Source organism: Megalobrama amblycephala, linkage group LG2, assembly GCF_018812025.1.
Source record: "Megalobrama amblycephala isolate DHTTF-2021 linkage group LG2, ASM1881202v1, whole genome shotgun sequence".
Taxonomy (NCBI): Eukaryota; Metazoa; Chordata; class Actinopteri; order Cypriniformes; family Xenocyprididae; genus Megalobrama; species Megalobrama amblycephala.
Window position 1 is genome coordinate 6,169,943 of NC_063045.1, and position 21,873 is coordinate 6,191,815.

The 21,873-nt window shown below is 36.2% G+C and overlaps 1 protein-coding gene across 2 annotated transcripts in view; it reads right to left on the minus strand.

Annotated features, from left to right (window-relative positions):
* The window catches only part of LOC125263285, a 1,003,076-nt gene that overhangs the window by 480,627 nt on the left and 500,576 nt on the right, over positions 1 to 21,873 (minus strand). The gene's annotated exons all lie outside the window — the stretch shown is intronic.

The window sequence follows — 21,873 nt, forward strand, 5'->3', positions numbered from 1 at the left end:
CTCACCATCTTGGAGTCCTTCAGATGTTTTTTTTAGCAAACTCCATGCGGGCTTTCATGTGTCTTGCACTGAGGAGAGGCTTCAGTCGGGCCACTCTGCCATAAAGCCCCGACTGGTGGAGGACTGCAGTGATGGTTGACTTTCTACAACTTTCTCCCATCTCCCGACTGCATCTCTGGAGCTCAGCCACAGTGATTTTTGGGTTCTTCTTTACCTCTCTCACCAAGGCTCTTCTCCCCCGATAGCTCAGTTTGGCCGGACGGCCAGCTCTAGGAAGGGTTCTGGTCGTCCCCAAACGTCTTCCATTTAAGGATTATGGAGGCCACTGTGCTCTTAAGGCCAATTCACACCGCACCGACAACAGCCAACAAACGCCAACAAACTCGTCTGTTGGAGTTTGTTGGATTGGTGTGATACCCCTGTTGGTGTCTGTTGGCGTTTGTTGGCGTTGGTCGGAGTCGGTTTTCACCCGACTGAACATGTTTAATCGGCGTTTGTCGGGTCGTGGAATGTCTGCGCGGTGTGAACAGTTTTCCAACAGACGGCAACCAACTCTGACGTAATCTGACCTGTTAACGAACCGTTGCCATGACGATGAGGGAAGTCCCCTGCAAAGACAGCTATTTGATCGCGCCCGCGCCTCACGCACACACAACAAAGCACTGGAAACGTGACATTGCAGCTTGTTCGTTATAAAAAATAAAATACAGTTATATATATATATATATATATATATATATATATATATATATATATATATATACAAAAGGTACAATAGTCCATAGTGCAATCCGTGCCATTCAGCAAGAGCAGCTGCTCCACTTCACCGAAAGAGAGAGGTAACGTTATAACCACCATGAGAGCAACGCAGGTTTACCTTCAGTTTTGTTTTTTAATAATTCGTTTTGACTTGTTTAGCTACATGGTTGTATATGCTTATGGGTCTCGTTAATAAAAAGGGTTGCGCTAGAAAAACGTTTAAAAACCGGTATACCAACGGCAGCACAATAGGTTACGATCAGATCGATGGCTACAGCGCTTCGGATTTCAGGTTAGTATTTTTGTTTTGCCTCAATACTTTAATACAATGAAAATATATATGATACTATATTATTAATATAGTAAACTAACCTGACATATTGTTAACATGGTTACTTGTGTAGTTGTGGAATTTTCCCAGTCAGACGTCACTCGTTGGTCGGTGTTTGTTGGGGCGGTGTGAACATGACAGTTTTTTCTCATAGAATTCTAAATCCAACGGCCAACTTGTTCATTGGCGTTTGTTGGTGTTTGTTGGCGTTTGTCGGTGCAGTGTGAATTGGCCTTTAGGAACCTTAAGTGCAGCAGAATTTTTTTTGTAACCATGGCCAGATCTGTGCCTTGCCACAATTCTGTCTCTGAGCTCTTCAGGCAGTTCCTTTGACCTCATGATTCTCATTTGCTCTGACATGCACTGTGAGCTGTAAGGTCTTATATAGACAGATGTGTGGCTTTCCTAATCAAGTCCAATCAGTATAATCAAACACAGCTGGACTCAAATGAAGGTCTAGAACCATCTCAAGGATGATCAGAAGAAATGGACAGCACCTGAATTAAATATATGAGTGTCACAGCAAAGGGTCTGAATACTTAGGACCATGTGATATTTCAGTTTTTCTTTTTTAATAAATCTGCAAAAATGTCAACAATTCTGTGTTTTTTCTGTCAGTATGGGGTGCTGTGTGTACATTAATGAGAAAAAAAATGAACTTAAATGATTTTAGTAAATGGCTGCAATATAACAAAGAGCAAAAAATTTAAGGGGGTCTGAATACTTTCCGTACCCACTGTATAATACTGTTCATCATGTATCATAAAACACTGACATAAAACCAAAAACATTGCAGTTCATGAAAATTCAACATTACGCAATCTTATGAGAGGAAGATTATGAACATGAACCCCCCAATAATCCTTGAAACGTCACCTTTTTTCTGTACGAAACTTCAAAAAGCATTTTTTTCAGAGGTGAGACACATGTACACATTACATTTGGTGCTCTTCACCCTAACAATACACTTACATCCACTTGCACCTGCCTTTTTGAGACACCATGGTAGGCCAGTGGTTGGTCTGGGCCAGTATATGGCTGTGGTGGCAGGTCTCTGATGTTGATTTAATCCATAATACAAATGCCACGGCAGTCCTTAACATACGACTAATCAACATTATATCACTAGCATTAATGTTTTTATTGATACAGACTGCAGCTGGCCTTTGCTAGCTATCTAACCTATTATAATAATGGCATTCCATTATTGTGCAGTGTTGCCATATGGCAACACAGACATTTTATCGATTTACCAAAAACTAATTTAATAAAAACTTTTTTGAGTGGTGAATATGTCATCATAACTTACCTGAGATGATGTTAACAATTTTTTTGTGAATGTGACATGGGCGGGTCCTTGTTTGTTACTGATGTTTTAGTTTGCTTTCAGCAACTACCGACAAGAGACGGCAGTCTGTCAGAAATCACACCACAGAAAAATTGCATGTTATGTGACTTAACCAAAGCACAAAAAAAACAAAAAAAAACGAGAATGTTCTCTTCAAGAAACAGTGGCAAGGAAATGAACATCTGGCAACACTATGTGGTAGAGGGTTAAAAATAATATCTTTATGCATGTGAATGAAAAAGAAAAAAAACTTCTGAATGTCACTGCAAAAATACGCATTAATGATGTGATTTAAATATACAACAAAATGACTCACCATGAACAGAAACACTGAAGATATTTTCACTGCTGCTGCTGCTGATGATCTTCAGTTTATATTCTCCAGAGTCAGTGTTTCTGGTGTTCATGATGGTCAGAGATCCAGTCTGATGATCCAGCTTCAGTCTGTCTCTGAATCTCTCATCACCATCTTCACACTGAACATCTGTACAGATCTTACTCTGATCTCTATTGATTTGAGCGATGCGAGTGTCATTAAAATACCATCTAATTCTTTCTTGTTGGTTTGTTTGAACACCAGTGTGTAGAGTGACTGAATCTCCCTCCTTCACAGACACTTCTTCTATATCAACACCAGACACTCCTGAAGAAGAAATGAACAGTTCATAATGAGCTAAACAACACACATAGCAACATTGTGTCGGCCTTGATCCAGCCCAGATCTGGCACATGTGGCATGATGATCTGGCCCACATGCTGCAAAGAATTACAGTCCTTGTGTGGGCCATTTCTGTTTGCCAGATCTGAGCCACAAGCAGGCCACAGCAATGCCACATGTCAGCCAAGAGCAAATAAATAAACCTAAACTGGACCTTATCTGAGCCACAAAATCTGTGTATATTAAATATAGAATCATCTCAGCCTTAATAAACCTGTTAACAAGCAGAATCACTGAAGGACAGTAGAGAACAAAAAAAGAGACGAGCAGAAACACAAGAACTACAACTGACTTCAGCCACAGCCTTAGATGAAATCAACTGAAGATAAAAGACATTAAATCTCTGAAGATCTGATTAAACATCTCCACAAACAGCATTACCAGCTTCACTTATTACTAACCAGATTGACTTTATTTATGTTAGAAATCTACAAAAGTTGTTATTGAGAATTAACTGAGGTTTAACTCTAATGTGTTTCATTTGAAGTCACCATAATGGTGAATAGTTGTTCCATTAGTTGGGTTCTTAACTCTTATTATACATTTGTTTTTTTCTGGCTGCTGTGAAAGTCTGTTAAACACATTTGCAGTAGCAAAGAAAGCTGAAACAAAATGACATCAGGTGATGATGATGTCGTCTGTTGATTGTTCTGTGGTCATCATGAAATGGCCTGGGGCCCGTTTCAGAAAGGAGGTTAAGTGAAAACTCTGAGTATGTTAACCCTGAAATGAGGGAAACTCTGGGTTTTCTGTTGCAGAACGGGAGGTATGTCAAACCCGAGAAAGCAGGGTAAGTGAAGGAAAAGAGTAAGTTTCTGAAAGAGAGGTAACTTCTACTCAGAGTCAGTTACCATGGTAACTTACTCTGTGAACCTAACCTGGTCGGGAGCAGGTTTTCTTTGGTAAACCCAGAGTTTCCTTCGGTCTCCTCCCCCTTTTTAAAGTGTAAGTGATGTTTAAATAGTTCACTCATTCATTCACACTGCAAAAATGTTTTTCGTACTGAGTATTTTTCATCCTATTTCAAGTACAAATATCTAAAAATTCTTAAATCAAGATTGATTTTCTATATAAGAAAATGATATAAGATATTTAGTCTTGTTTCCTGTGGGATCTAAATTAAGTGCATTTTACTTAAGTAAAATTATCAATATCTGCCAGTGTGGTAATACAAATAATCTTAATGCAAATGGAAAGTGTCAGAGTGTAAAAAGGTGAAAAAAAAGTGCAGTAAAATACACTTTATTTTAGTACCCAGTACACTTCCAAAATGTACTTAAAGTGCTCTATTTCCATGCACTTATTTTGTACTTAATATACTAAAAGCTGTACTTTAGTACTTCTTAAGGTAATCTTAAGAACATCTAAGTGTACTCAACTGTGCTATTTTGAGACACCATGAATTTGAACTAAAATGTGCTTTTAACATATTTCTTCATTAAAAAAAAAATGTATTTAGTTACCCCTTGTAGTACACTTGAACCCATCTTTCATACACTTTTAAAATAGACTTATGATGTATTTCAAATATAAGATTGATATATAATGAATACAAAATGTATTTATAATTTATTGCCTACAACATTACGAATACATTTTGTATATATTTATCATATATTATTCTTATATTTTAAATAATTCATAAGTGTATTTCCTATGTCTGATGAGTACATTTAAAGGTGTATGAAAGGTGGGTTCAAGTGTACTACAAGTGGTAACTAAATACATTTTTTTTTAAATACAGAGATAGTATATTAAAAGCACATTTTAGTTCAAATTCATGGTGTCTCAAAATAGCACAGTTGAGTACACTTAGATGTTCTAAAGATTATATTAAAGGTGCTAAAGAGGATGTTTTGTTTTATACATTTTTGCAGTATTACTTGAAACTGTCTTTACTAACTGATAAAAGACTATTTATTAGGTGCACTGAAAGTAATAATATTAATATACATCATCTGTGCATGAGGTAGGGCCTTAAAAACATCAGCCAATTGTTTACGCGATCATCGCGTAAACGACTGGCCCTCTGGCTTGTCAATCACTGCCATGACGTTCCTTGTGAGAGACGAGCGCGGCTGCGCGCTCCAGTAACTTTCCACACTCCACAGGCGCCGCATGCAATGTTTTTGTCAGGAGACAGGAGTAACAACTGCAGATTATGAGTTACCTGCGGTGAGTCCGACATAATGAATCCACTAACACGATACAGCGAATGCCGGTGGTAAACACTCGTGTTCCAATACGAGTGCACGAGTTTTGGGAGGCGTTCCCTCGAAAGGAGGGGGGGTTGTTCTTACGCATGCGCTCATTTCAAAAACTCAGTAACAGTCTTTGGTTTCTCAGTCGACGAAAAGATCCTCTTTATCACCTTTAAGACGTACTAATGTACAGCTTTTAGTATATTAAGTACAAAATAAGTGCACGAAAATAGAGCACTTTAAGTACATTATGGAAGTGTACTGTGTACTAAAATAAAGTGTATTCTACTGCACTTTTTTCACCTGGGGGAAAATGTACTTATAACTAGTACATTAGTAATATATTTGTAAGAAAACCCAGGTAAAAAAGTAGTATACTTTAGTGTATTTGAAATATGAATGAAGTACATGAATTATAAAACAAGTATACTTCTACTTGTTGTACTTTATTTAAAGAGTATTTGATTTGTACTTTTTAAAAGTATACTTCAAAAAAGATGTAATTAAGTTCAACTTAATAGTCCAAAAAGTAAGTATACTAATTTATCAGTAATCAAATTATTTTTTAAATGTACTTTTTGAAAGTGTACTTTGTTGTTAATGTATTTTAAATTGTATTGAAGTTTATTTTTTTTAAGTGCATTAAATTTGACATACTTAGAGTGGCAATTCAGTGTACTTATGGGAAGTATATATTTTTTGGAAATTAATTGTTAGTATACTTTTTTTAAAGTGTACTATGTTCTCACTTCATTAGAAGTGTGACTTCTGTACACTTTATACAGTACACTCTAAAATAAGTGTATTTTTAGTGGCATATCAGAGTACTCTCATAAAATATGTTAAAATACAAAAAATGTATAGTGGTAATTTAGTGTACTTTTAGTAAGTACGCTTATTTGTAATACAAAGTATAATTTATTAAAGTGTACACTGATTTCACTTCATCTGTAGTGTAATCTTAGAGTCAGTCTGTCGTTATCTGGCTCGGCTCGGTGTTCATCTTCAGTTCTCTCTTCACAGCAGTTCAGTCAGTGTACTGTTTGAGTACATGAATTACTCGGGGATATTGGTTTGTTTGAACTCAGAGGGAGTGTCAGCCACATTAAAAAAGTTAACAGCTTAAGTCATTTGTGGATTAATGCGTATTGGAGACGCGAACCGTTTAAAACGATTCAGTTCGATTTGGTGAACTGGTTCAAAAAGATCCGGTTACATCGAATGATTCGTTCGCGAACCGGATATCACAAACTGCTTTGTTTTGAACTCTCTCTCACAACAGACACGGGAAAGAAGACAATGCTGAATAAAGTCGTAGTTTTTGCTATTTTTGGACCAAAATGTATTTTCGATGCTTCAAAAAATTCTAACTGACCCTCTGATGTCAAATGGGCTAATTTGATGATGTTTTTATTACCTTTCTGGACAGAGAGCTCTCGGACTAAATCTAAAATATCTTAAACTTTGTTCCAAAGATAAACGGAGGTCTTACGGGTTTGGAACAGCATGAGGGTAATTTATTAATGACATAATTTTGCTATTTGGGTGAACTAACCCTTTAATTTGAAAACATGCATGTTCACGTTATGTCTTGGAATACAGACCTGACTTCCCAGATTACAAATTTGAAAATCCACTTAACTCTAACATTTTTGCCGTCATTGACTAGGCTACTGTTAATACTTCTTGTTTGAATTTCACTGATTAAGCATTGTGGTAAAAGTGACAGTGGGTTGGTACGAATTAGGGCTGGGATAAACGATATTTTTTTTTTTTTTTTTTACGATTAATTTAGCGATTATTTTTCGGTGCATCGATTAATCTAACGACTCTTTTTTTGTTTTTTTCAGTCCGATTCTATTTCGGTTTGATTCGATTATCGATAATCTCCCCATTAATTGACTAATACCAATTTATAAAAAGTCCAAAATAAAAGATACAAGTGCAAAGTAATGCATTCTTAGTCAGAGGTGGCGTTCAATAAAACCTTGAAGCCTTAAACACATAGGCCTAGCTTACTAAAAAAAAAGTGCATCTTGTAATTCTTCTTTCAGGTGAAAATAACAACAAATTGATGTCTAGCATTCTATAAAAAAAAAAAAGGTCAAATCGGACATGTCATTATTGGACGTGTAGCCTACGGCAAGCGCTGTGTGATTATCCCGGCAGTTTATTTTTTAGCACAACTTACACTCCGCGGTAATTCAGCAAAAAAAAATCTCAGAATGCTCCACGTGAAACTTTGTTCATCCCAGCCCTGGTACGGATATAACTACAAGGCCTCTGGCAAATTGGCGCAGGTACCAATACTGTGACCACAAGTGACATATTGCGTTTATAGGCAACCCTCACAGGGAAAGGAAAAAAAGGCGAGCTGAAGGAGCAGCTTGAGCCAGAAAAAACCAACGCAATTTTAGGTACAGTAATGTCATAGTTATGAATCCAAATCCATTGTCATGATTGATTGACAAATCCATTATAATCAATGATTGTATTTCAATGTTATACATTGTCTATCCTGTTTTAATTCATCCCCATGTCTCTTTCCTGTTTTCACAGATGCAGTGAGGGAGCGATTCCCCAACACCGAGGTGGCAGAGATCCGGGCCCTTCTACGGAGGAAGTGCAACAGTGAGAGCTACAAGGCCTCTAGTAACTCAAGTCAGAGCTACAGGTGCTGGTCATATAATTAGAATATTGTGAAAAAGTTCATTTTTTTATTGTAAATTATTTTTAAAAATGAAACTTTCATATATTCTAGATTCCCTACATGTAAAGTAAAACATTTCAAAAGTTTTTTTTTTTTTTTTTTTAATTTTGATGATTAGAGCGTACAGCTCATGAAAGTCCAAAATCCAGTATCTCAAAATATGAGAATATTTTCTAAGATCAATCAAAAAATGGATTTTCAAAACAGAAAAGTTCAAGTTCTTTAAAGTATGTTCATTTGTACACTTAATACTTGGACGGCAGCACATATTACAGCAAATGACTTGCTCCTAGCACAAATTACAGCATCAGTGAAGTGTGGCATGGAAGTGATCAGCCTGTGGCACTGCTGAGGCACTATTGAGCCTTCAGATCATCTGTATATTGTTGGATCGACTGTTTCTCATCTTTCTCTTGAAAATATCCCATAGATTCAGGGGTCAGGCATGTTGACTGGCCAATAAAACACAGTAATATCATGGTCAGCAAACCACTTGGAAGTGGTTTTTGCACTGTAGGCAGGTGCTAAAGTCCTGCTGGAAAAGGAAATCAGCATCTCCATAAAGCTTGTCAGCAGATGGAAGCATAAAGTGCTCCAAAATCTCCTGGAAGATGGCTGCATTGACTTTGCACTTGATAAAACACAATGGACCAACACCAGCAGACGTCATGGCCCCCCAAATCATTACTAACTTCAGAAAATTCCCACTAGACTTCAAGCAGCTTGGATTCTGTGCCTCTCCAGTCTTCCTTCAGACTCTGGGACCATGATTTCAACATGAAATGCAAAATTTACTTTTATCTGAAAAGAGGACTTTCGACCACTGTTCACTGTCCAATTCTTTTTCTCCTTAGCCCAGGTAAGATGCTTCTGACATTGTTTCTGTTTCAGAAGTGGCTTGGTAGTCCTTTTCCTGAAGATGTCTGAGTGTGGTGACTCTTGATGCGCTGACTCCGGCTTCATTTGACTCATTTTGAAGCTCTCCCAAGTGTTTGAATCGGCTTTACTTGACAGTATTCTCAAGCTTGCGGTCATCCCTGTTGCTTGTGCACCTTTGCCTACCCAATTTCTTCCTTCCAGTCAACTTTGCATTTAATATGCTTTGATACATCATACATTTAATGAAACTCAAATGTAAATATTCTAATATTTTAAGATACTGGATTTTGGACTTTCATGAGCTGTACGCTCTAATCAACAAATTAAAAAAAAAAAAAAAAAAAAAAAACTTTTGAAATGTTTTACTTTACATGTAGGGAATCTAGTATAAATGAAAGTTTCATTTTTTTAAAAATAATTTACAATGAAAAAATGAACTTTTTCACGATATTCTAATTATATGACCAGCACCTGTAGATATGCATATTATGTAGTAAGTTGTTTGCCATTGTTCTGTTCCTGGCATTTCAGAGAAAGTTGACTGTTCAAGGTTCCTCCTTTTGCCAATATCTGCTTTTGTGTGTTACTTTTGTGTTAATAATAAAGATCCTTTTCTGAAATGCAATTTGTAATCTGTTGATTTAATGTACTTGAACTGAATTGTAATGTAATACACTTGTAGTGTAATACCAACATTCATGCTTAAGTATAACAAAATGGGGATAAAATTACAAATGAAATGTACTTTCAATTTGTTTCTACCTTACACTATAATAACATTGCACTGAAAGTACGTGTCTATGATGTTTAGGTTGTAATTGAACTTCACTTCAAAAACATTATTATTGTCATAGTAGGACACTTTAAAAGCACTAAATATAGATAGGAAGTGCATTTGTAGATCACTTGAAATGTTACAGAGGCATACTAAATTAACTGTTTATAGTAATTATAAGTATGATAGTATGCACAAAATGTACTTAAACACAACTATAATTTGCACTGCAATGCCTTTTTAAGTGTATTTCCATTAGAATGGCAATACAATGCAATTGTACTGTAAGTGTGCTTAATTGCTCATGAATCTTTATTTTCATTAGTGTATTTTAGTGCACTTGAAGTTTAAAAAAAGTTGTTCCAATTTAGTATACTATTTACACTAGAAGTGTAGTTAAATAGATGTTAAGTTGAAGTTAATACATAATTGAATACACTTAACTATACTTGGATTTGACGAAAATAGTACAAAATGTAGAAAATATACTTAGTACACTTTATTAAAGTATATTTTTAATAGAATTCTTTTTCACCTGGGAATCAATGTCATTTAAACTTAGGATTATTATATAAAAGTCTACTAAGATTGAACTAATTTTAAAGCATTGAAAGCACACTTTTAACAAATACACTAATAAAACTCCTCTGTATATTTTTATTTCATTGCACTAAAAATCTATTTAAGTAGTAGTGGTATTTAGTATACTTTTCCAAGTGCAGTGAAGTACTACTGAAGTACAAATATACATTGAATTAGTGTATTTATAGTGTATAACTTTGACACTTTTATTTAGCACCAAAATAAAGAATGTACTACAAATGTACTTGCTTGTATTTAAGTATTTTTTTAATGCACTCAAGTATACTTTTTTTCTCCTGGGTATTACTACCCACTGAGCAAATTACGTCCAGAAGACGTCTTTTTGAGGTCTTGTCTCAGGTTGAAAAGACGTCCACTGAGGGGCCAGAATGAAAGTTTTTATGACGTCTTTTTTGGACGTCTTCTGGACATCCGATATAGACGAACACGCAGAATCACCAAAGGAGAAAAATCACAATTTTTAAGCCACCATCGTGGAGATGAGTGTTTGCTTTAGTTGGGCTCTTGACCCTTGACTTATTAATATTAGAGTTTGTTTGGGCTGTTAATTGAGTCATAACAGCCAGACAAGTAAAGAGACATGATCAGGTGTTGGTTATGTTTTCACGTAATCATCATTTGACCTGAGTCACTGAACTCATTTAGAGCCCAATCTCAGAGTTAGATTTACATTATTGATTACAGCAGAACTGTGATTCTACAGCAGAGGATCTGCTTTTACAATATGATTCAAATGATTTCAGAAAAGGTGTGTTGAACAAAAAAAAAAAGCTTTTATTTTAGGCACACACAGACATCAAGGATCATCCTGTGAATCTCAACAGTGGTGACCATCAAAAAGCATGTTGCAGTGCATTCTGGGAGCCACCAATCAAAATTCATCCATGGCTCCCATCATGCATTGCTGCATGAATAAATGATGAGCTTAATTGTCTTAGTAATTTCCTTTCCTTTGTCACCGTCATTGAGATTCACAGGCTGATTCTTGATGTCTGTGTGTGCCTAAGACAAATTTTTTTTTTTTTTTTTGCTCAGAACACCTTATGTGAAATCCTTCAGATTATATTGTAAAAGCTGATCTTCTGCTGTAGAATCACAGTGCTGCTGTAATCAATAATGTAAACCTAACTCAGAGATTGAGCTCTAAATGAGTTCAGTGATTCAGATCAAATAATGATTATGTGAAAACATAACCATCATCTGATCATCTTTTCTCTTTGCTTGTCTGGCTGTTATGACTCAGTTAACAGCCCAAACAAACTCTAATATTAATAAGGCAAGGGTCAAGAGCCCAACTAAAGCAAACACTCATCTCCACGATGGTGGTTTAAAAATTGTGATTTTTCTCCTTTGGTGATTCTGTGTGTTCGTCTATATCGGATGTCCAGAAGACGTCCAAAAAAGACGTCATAAAAACTTTCATTCTGGCCCCTCAGTGGACGTCTTTTCAACCTGAGACAAGACCTCAAAAAGACGTCTTCTGGACCTAATTTGCTCAGTGGGTAAGTGCAAATTTACAGTAGCTCCACTCACCAGTGTCAGACTAGGTTAAAATTGACAGATGTTCTAGCGGCTCCAGTGGTGTAGGCAGTAGTGTGTTGGGTGTGGAGAATAAACTTGTGATGTGATTGAATGGGTTCGAATCCGCCTTTTGCCGAGCTCGCTATTCTCCCTTTTCCCATAACATATCACATCAGAAAGGCATTTATTTTTTAATAAAAATGAAGAAACTTTTCTAAAAGTGGAAGTAAATTGCCTAACGAGTGTTTAATAACGATAAAATCATTTACACTTTTATTATAGCATCCTGCATTATTTTTTTCTTCTTCTTTTTTTGCATGTGGGATACCATGAAAATAAATATTAAAAACTTAAAAAACTTACCATTCTACCAGTTTTCATCTTTGATATTATAACAGTGATGAGAATTAAACTTGCATTGACTCAAAAGTATGCGGATGTCCTTTTGTCACGTGCTGTTGCCATGGTCAATCGAAATATCGGAGCTCCATTGATGATGGCTTTTCATAGTCGTGGTGCACGCGCTTAACTCCGAGTCAACCTACTCAGAGTCGACTGAATTAACTCAATTCAGCTGTTCTGAAAAACTCAGAGTTTCCCATCTCAGAGTAAGTCAACTCAGAGTTCAAGTTTCAACTCAGAGTTGGTTGAACCTCCTTATTGAAATGGGCCCCTGATGTCATTTGAATCTAACAGTTGTTTTGTGCTATTAATACATTGACATGATAAACCCTGTGTTACTTCAGAATGAGTTCCTGCAGCAATCAGAAGATTTTAACAAACTTGTAAACAGCAAAAAATAAATAAATAAATAGCAAGAGACAATGAGTCAATTCAGATGCATGATTAATTCATGCCACAATGCATGCTGGGAGTCATCAATGGGTGTTTCTCAAAACTTGATATCCTGAAGGACATCTCAATTCTCTAATGTGAGGAGCGAGGAGTGAGGAAGCTCCCAGAGGAGTTATGAATGAGGACACACTGGTGTATCCTGTGCAGAAGTCTTTCTCGTTGAGAATCCTAATGCACATATAATTCTCCTCCCCCTTCACATCTGTCACACATAATTTAACTTTCTGAATTGCCTTTGCAGTTTAAATGAACAGCATATCTTACGTATTTTAACAGGCATCTTGCTTTATTATTAATTATTATTAATTTCTTAAATAACCAAACAGATCATTTGAGCGCAGCTGATGATGTGTGAAGTGACGCTTGAGTGATCAAGAATACCCTAGTGAAAAAAAAGTATACTTTAGTGTATTTTAAATATATTCCCTTTTTCTATAGTACACTGCAAATATACTAACAAAAAATGTACTATCATTAAATATATAAAAAGTATATTAGTATCATATTTTCACAATGCAACTTTTAACACACTTTAAAATAATTGTACTTTAGTATATTTTCTAAAAATATATTTTATAAAAATATACTTGAAGTGTAAGTTCAGTTTATTTTTTAAAAGTGTATTTATTTGCACTTTATAAAAATATATTCGAGGTATATTTTAACAGTGTGCTGAAAATGATCATTGTAACAATGCACTGAAAGTATATTTAAAAAATACATTATTTAATATCCTGAAGTTGTAGTGTATCTAATGTTAAATTTGAGTATATTTTTTAAGTTTACTTCTTCATCCTTGGAATTCATTATATTACTTGTGCTATTTATTTCAGTATGAATGCATTACAAGCCCATTTAGTATATGCAGTGTAGACTATACAATTTCCAAATATGTGTAAATGTTTATTAAGTTTACACTGGCAGAATCATTTTACAATCGTACACACAAATCTATATTAAACAACACACCAGCAGCACAAGTAATGCGAAAACATATGTCGAGTGGTTAAACTTATCGGAATTCAAATGTCTCTTCAACTTGGTCTGTGACCAATCAGATTTTGTTGCTCACTGCCTTCAGCCAATCAGAGCTGCTGACGTCACGGTCGTCATCTGAATCCCCTCGCTCAGTCAGTCAGGTGAAGTATAATGTCGCAATGTATAATTTATTTAATAAAACACTGAAAGCGCAATACATCGCTCAATCTCGGGGATTCTGACCAGTTCAATCAAGTGACATCGCAGCCTGACCGTGATGGCGACGACAACCGGCTAATCTAATGGCCTACTCGATCCTGAAAGAACCGGAGAAAAGTGCTGAGAGGTGAGTTGTAGTCTACCAGTTAACAAACTTTATTTTATTTTCTTTAACAAACGGAGAGCGAGATTTCGGCTTGATATTTCCATTTTGAGTTTTTGTGTGGTGGTTTATGGCACATGTTTGTATGCAGCACCAAAACATTCATATGATTGGTCAAATCGGCCCGTATTCTGTACGATATTACAGTTTTTCTCAGTCGCTTTGGTGCATTTCTCACATCACTATTTACATTTTCACAACAGTTAGTTCAACCTCCACAACATTTAGTCATTTGTGCACATCATAGTAGCAGTTTCTCATTCCTTCGAACAAATTGCAAATGCTTTTGGACATGCATCAATTGCTTTCATACAACTCTCTGCTGTTTTATAACATTATCATTTGCTTATGTCATGTCAGTCAAAATTAACTATACTTGTGAATGCTTAATAGTCATTCCATATAAAACTAATAGTCCTCATTTCATTGCTTGAGTCATTACATACAAAAATGTTGAACTAGTTGTCAAAATCTGTCAAGCTAATTTTACACATTTTTTAAAAATCTTTTTTTCCTGAAAATGTCTCTTAAATTGAACAATTTTTCTCAAGTGAATCTCAACTTTCACTGATGAGAAGGGGTGTGTGAAGCATTAGTTGCAACCAATGATAAGCCACTTCTCTACAATCACTGTCAGAGGTGAATCCCATAAACCCCCACTTTACAAGCATATACGAACCATGCAGGACATACCATTTCTACAATACTGTGACACAGAAATGGAAGGTCAGCCTCATGGAAGAGGGGTAAGGGTGCGGGGAAGAAGGGAAGGGGACAAAACAGGGGAAGAGGAAGAAGAGGCCAATAGGCAGATCCCTGATGAAATCAGGGCTACAATTGTGGATCATGTTGTCAATCACGGCCTCACAATGGCTGAGGCTGGTCGAAGGGTGCAGCCAAATGTTGGGAGAACCACTGTAAATTCAATTATTCAAACATTTCGTTGGGAGAACAGGTGTGTATAAATGGACAGTAATTCAGCACTAAACAATCTGCACTGCACTACTGTCATCGTGTCATACATGAAGCTTGCAGTGGGACAAGAACTTGTCACTGTACATTTTACATTTAGACGTACAGCTTTACTGCATCACACATTTAGTGTATTGTAGTGTACAGTAGTGTTACAGTAAAGATTTGCCATATGTACTGCAATATTGTTTACAGTTGTGCACAGCTCTACCCAAAGGGAGTTTATGTTTGTTGCAAATAAGGGTGTATTTTTTCTTTTGCACAATGCTGTGAACAAATTAGAATTGCAAAGAGCATATGCAGTAAAAATGTGAAACATACATATTCAGTGTCTTGTACTCAGTTACCTCACTAAATACAGTAATGTGTAACTTTACTGTATTTTTCAAATGGCTGTGCAAATAGTATATAGTGCTGTCTTGAGCATTTTCAGGTAGTGTCACCAAGATCTGACTTTTTTGCATTGGAAAACATTGACAGAGTAAACTGTCATAATGAAAACATGACAAAGCCATTTGACTATCTTGTTCATAAACAATGGTGTCAGGACTTTTCATCTTGATGACACTGACACTTTCATTGACACGAATACTTGCTTTTGAGGAATGACCTATCCATTTTGAGCAAGTGACACGCTTTTGCAGGTTATCAACTAGGTTTTGCAGTTTGTACTAATTGTTTTGAGAACTGCATTAACTGTTGTGCAAATGTAAATAGTGATGTGAGAATTGCACCAAAGCGACTGAGAAAAACTGTAATTCATAAAGTGTTTTATGCTTGACTATGTACCGAAAACAATATCGACGTGCCATTCTGATACAGTTCCCTGCTGCTAATCCTCATTTACTGTTCAAAAATAGTATTGGTTCAATGTAGGATTTAGACAGACTATTGTAAACGCGAATAAAGAGTTGAACAGGTCTTATATCTTTGGTATATTCTGTCAACAGATGCTGTTCTTCACGAGTCTCTGCGGCCATCATTGTGCCATCAGACACAATGAGAAGCTCATCAGAACATGGAATATAATGTGTAATTTGTAATTGTGTATAGAGGGTCACCATGGTCCAATATTTTTTTTTCTTTAATGAAAAACATGGTAAGTTTTGCTGAATCTATATTAAGTTTAAATAAAAACCATTGGATTTGTCAATGAAATATGTCTCTTCATTATGTTCTTATATTTTATTTAATTTAGTGGCCTTGAAAACAAATGCATTCAACTTTGGGAAAATGTGTTAAACTGTATTTAAATAGTAGCACAACTGTATTGTGTGAGATTATGTAATTCAAAGTACAGTAGTCAACATTTGAAGTGGATCAAAAAAGTTAGGACAACTTTGATTAAAGGTTTTGATCCGCTTCAAATGTTGACTATATTATACAAAGTAGAAGTAATAACAAAGTGTATAGTTATTGACTGCAAAGTGTGTAATGTTTAATATTTGGAATAAGCCAAAGGTACTGAGCATACAGTATATACTATAATATATTCAGTGTATATTGCTTGTGTTTTGTAATGTACTTAAATCACAAATAAAGTGTACTTATAACACAAAGTGTACTCATAACAGAAATAAAGTATTCTTATAACACAAATAAAAGTATACTTATAACAGAAATAAAGTATACTTATAATACAACGTATATTATAACAAAAAATATACTTTTAACACAAATGAAGTATACTTATAACACAAATTAAGTACACTTTAATATCACTAATCAAGCATGTAATTAGTCCCTACACAGACATATACTTAAAGTGTATTAAGTATACTTGAAGTTGTTCCAATTTAGTACACATAAGTATACTAAATATACTTAAAGTTGTATTTTAATACTACTTAATTTCAACTTAAATATACTTAGTACAAAATTAGTTGTTTCAAAATAGCACACTTTAAATGAACTAATCATTAACACACTTGAAATATACTAATAATTAGTCTTGCTGCAAGTATACTTAGTATACTTTTTTTTCACTAGGGTATTCCAATGTACAAATAAGTTTTCCTTCGATTTTCTTAACTTGCATCCTTCCCTCACATCCTACGGGGTGGAGCTGAGACGCATTAAGGAAAGGAGGATGAAATGAGAAGCACACAATGAGTGGAACCCAGCATGCATTGCAGCACAAAGCATTTCATTGTGCATTGTGCGTGCGTGCGTGCGTGCGTGTGTGTGTGTGTGTGTGTGTGTGTGTCTGAATGATGGCTCCCTGAAATGAGCTTCAGCAGGATGGGATGTCTGCAAGCATAAATGTCTTAATGGTCAAGTAAAAACACACACTGCAAAACGATAAATACATTTCTGTCGAATATAAAGTGATTAGATAAGAGAGACTATAATATAAGATCACATGTCTTACCATGACTGATTAAATACCAGAGCAATAAGGGGAAACTAAACAGAAGCTTCGTTTTCCCCACTTTTCCTAAAAAAATCATTGCAGCAATGGATACACAATAGCGCTCTCCCTCTGCATCAGCGTCGATGGCCAAAGAGAAAGTAAATGTTTGGACTGCTGCACTGTAGCGCGACGACGCAGTGACGTCACGTTCTTTAACCATTTGACGAATAAAACCACATTTATTTATTTATTTATTTATTTTATCTCTAACACATTTCACTTTCATTCATCGGCAATAATAAGGAATTATACAATAATTCGTTGATCGAAAGAGAGATAAACAAATGTCTAAGTAGATTAAAGAGAATATTTATTTTCACCACTTTTTTCCTCAGACAAATATCTGATTCATAAAAGTGTCGTTCTTCTGCTTCACGCGGTTGTTTCACTAGAAGAGTGTTACGTGTTTGATGTTAAAAATGGGATGTTTTCATAACATTTAAGCGAGACAACTGTTACCAGGGGCCGTTTCAATAAAGAGGTTCAACCAACTCTGAGTTAAAACTTAAACTCTGAGTTGACTTACCCTGAGTTTTCTGTTTCAGAACAGTTGAATTCAGTTAGTTCAATCGCCTCTGAGTAGGTTGACTCGGAGTTAAGCGCGTGCTATGAAAAGTCATGGAGCGCCGATATTACGATTGACCATGGCAACAGCACATGACAAAATGATGTCCACATACTTCAATGCAATTCTTGTCACTGTTAAAATATTAAAGGTGAAAACTGGCAGAACGGTAAGTTATTGAACTATAATCTTCATTTTCATGGTATCCCACATGCAAAAAAAGAAAGAAAAAAATAATAATTTAAGTGCATTTTTTTTTGTGCAAATTATGTTCTAAAAGTAGTTCTTTGCAATGAGTGTAAATAGTAATTACTATTTTTTTTTTTTTATACTGGCAGATACATAGGCTACTATTTGCACCTCAGTATTGTTACATTAACAGAATGCAATAATAACAGAGTGCAATTTAGGCAATTTACTTCCACTTTTAGAACATTTTCTTAATTTTTATTGAAAATAAATGCCTTTCTGGTGTGATATGTGATGGGGAAAGGGAGAATAACGAGTTCGGCACAAGGCAGATTCGAACCCAGGCAAATGCGTCATAACGCTACTGCCCACTCCACTCCAAGCCATTCAGCAAATGTGTTGATTTTAACCTTGTATGACATTGGTGGGCGGAGCTACTGTAAATTAACACTTAGTAATAGTCCGAATAATCTTGTTTTTGGTTTGCATTAAGATTATTTGTATTACCACACTGGCAGATATTGATAATTTTACTTAGCCTAAGTAAAATGCACTTAATTTAGATCCCCCAGGAAACAAGACTAAATATCGTATATCATTTTCTTATACAAAATCCATTTTGATTTAAGTATTTTTAGATAGGCTATTTGTACTTATGGCAAAACATACTCAGTAAGAAAAACATTTTTTGCAGCATGAACAAATGAATGAACAATTTAAACATCACTTGCACTTTAAAAAAGGGGAGGAGATCAAAGGAAACTGGGTTTACCGAAGAAAACCTGCTCCCGACCAGGTTAGGTTCACACAGTAAGTTACCATGGTAACTGACTCTGAGTAAGAGTTACCTCCCTTTTAGAAACGGGCTTGACTTACCCTGCTTTCTCGGGTTTGACATACCTCCCATTCTGAAACAGAAAACCCAGAGATCCCCTCATTTCAGGGTTAACTTACTCAGAGTTCTCACTTAACCTCCTTTCTGAAATGGGCCCCAGGTGTGGTGCAGCTCAATGGTAAACAGGGTAGTTTTTTAAAGGACTTTACTTTGGCGTTATTGAGGAGTTTTACAAAGAATTTAGAGAATGAAAAAATATAACATTAAACAAAGGAAAAAGGAGTGTCACCCAAATAAAAGAAATAAACAAAATAAACCAATCCTTACGACTAACCTCTAAACTAGGCTAACTAACAAAAGAAAATAAAAAAATAAACCCGAAATCTTCAGCGTATGCGACGCCCAAACTAAACTATTATAATCTACAAACAAAAATACAAGGGTGGTGTGACACTCACAAACCTATAGGCTAACATAATACAAATTAACCTAACCAAACAACAAAGAGCTCATGGCTATGTTCAAAAAGCATGTTTAGTTAGATGGATTAATTTTAACTCGACACACACAATGGCAAGACTCCAACATGGACATTGTTAAACAAATCTATAAATAGATCAAATCTCAAGTCACAAAGCATGACTGCACAAAGTGAGATAACCGGTGAAACAAACGGCAATAGCCCGAAATGACTGGCCGCGTTAGAGCACGAGGTACACTGGCATGGCACACACCACACACGGTCAAATCAAGTCCTTAATTACAGCTGGCGCATCAGCAAATGGGCAGGACATGACGTCAGAAATTATGATTGACAGTCGAAGCAGCCAGTAAACACCGACCTAAAAGCAGAGAGAAAATAGGAGGACAGAAGAGCGTAAAAGTGTACACAATACACGTGGAACGTAACAAATAGTTTCTATCACCATGCCCTGCTACTGTTGCCATGACCGAAGTTAAGATTGCAAAATAATATGTGAGAAAGCATTATGTAGCTATTAATCAAAACTAGTTTGCACATAGTTTTTTAATTTAATAACGGTCTAATAACAGTCGGCTACTCACTTTTTGTTACAGTTGAAATGGTTATTAATATATACAATGAGTGTGCACTAAGATGGTGCTCATATTACAGTTCTGTTGTTTATTTAAATCCCCTTTTCCCACTGTGCCAATGGCAGAAGCTGTAAAATTAAGATGAAATATCCTAACTTTTAAAAAATGTTTTACAAAAACATTTACTTTACAGATATACGCCAGCAGCCATATCACCCTGTAGCCCAAGACTGGTTGCCCACTGAAGCTAAGCAGGGCTGATTCTGGTTAGTACCTGGATGGGAGACCTCCTGGGAAAACTAGGTTGCTGCTGGAAGAGGTGTTAGTGAGGCCAGCAGGGGGTGCTCACCCTGTGGTCTGTGTGGGTCTTAACGCCCCAGTATAGTGATGGGGACACTATACTGTCAAAAAGCACCGTCCTTCGGATGAGACGTTAAACCGAGGTCCTGACTCTCTGTGGTCGTTAAAAAATCCAGGACGTCCTTCGAAAACAGTAGGGGTGTAACCCCGACATCCTGGCCAAATTTGCCCATTGGCCTCTGTCCATCATGGCCTCTAAATCATCCTCAAACACTGACTGGCTTCTCTCCACCAATAAGCTGGTGTGTGGTGGGCGTTCTGGCGCAATATGACTGCTGTTGCATCATCCAGGTGGATGCTGCACATTGGTGGTGGTTGAGGAGATTCCCCCTTCAATATGTAAAGTGCTTTGAGTACCCAGAAAAGTGCTATATAAATGTAACAAATTATTATTATTAATCAGGATTATTATTGTGAAACATTCTCTGTAAAATGTCAATCTCTTGCAGTCAACTCTTTACGTAAAATGTCCAGTTTCCTTAATGTTAGTAGAATGTTATTTAAAGGTTAGTTTGATGTTCCTGAAACATTATTTCAATCATTCAAACACCTGCTGTGAACAAACACTGAAAGAAAGAGAAATAAGAACACAAACTACAACTTTCTTCAGCCACAGCCTTAGATGAACTGAAGATAAAAGACATTAAATCTCTGAAGATCTGATTAAACAACTCCACAAACAGCATTAGCAGCTTCACTTATTACTAACCAGACTGACTTTATTTCTGTCACACGTCTACAGAAGATCTTACTGAGAATTACCAGAGGTTTAGATGTTGATGTTTTATTGAAAATGTTTAGTTTGAGGTCACCATCATGGAGATCAGTTTTTGCTTTAGTTGAGCGACTTTAGTTTAGTTGAGTGACTTGCTTCTTCTTCAGCAGCTGCAGGTGTTTTCAGAAAACATTTCTGCATTGCTTTTTTTTATACTAAAGGCTGATTTATACTTCTTCGTCGAGTGTACGCCATAGCCACAGCGTAGGTTGTTTGTACCACACGTAGCCTGCAACAATGCCTTAATTCTATGCGGACCGCAAGTGCTGTGATTGGTCTGCTAGAAGCCCTCCCTCATGTCAAAAAACTTGTGTGGAGCACACGGAGAAGAGCGAGCGCTTTCAACTTCCATATGAATTAAAAAACGCTCTGTTTCAGGGGACACATGAAGTCAAACTGCAACAAAAGTCGTTGCCTATTTGCCGCTTCTAAGCTTCTCTGACAACGTACATGACAAGCTGCTTCTTCTTCTGCTTTTGCCTTGATCCTCAACATGACCGCAGACACTGCCTACTAGTGGTCTGCTGCACGTTGACGTGGACAACTACGCAGAAATATAAATGAAAACAGACACAGCCTACGTGCAGAGGCTCCGGCGTAGGTCCAACGCAGAAGTATAAATCAGCCTTAAGTCCTCAACACTTGGGC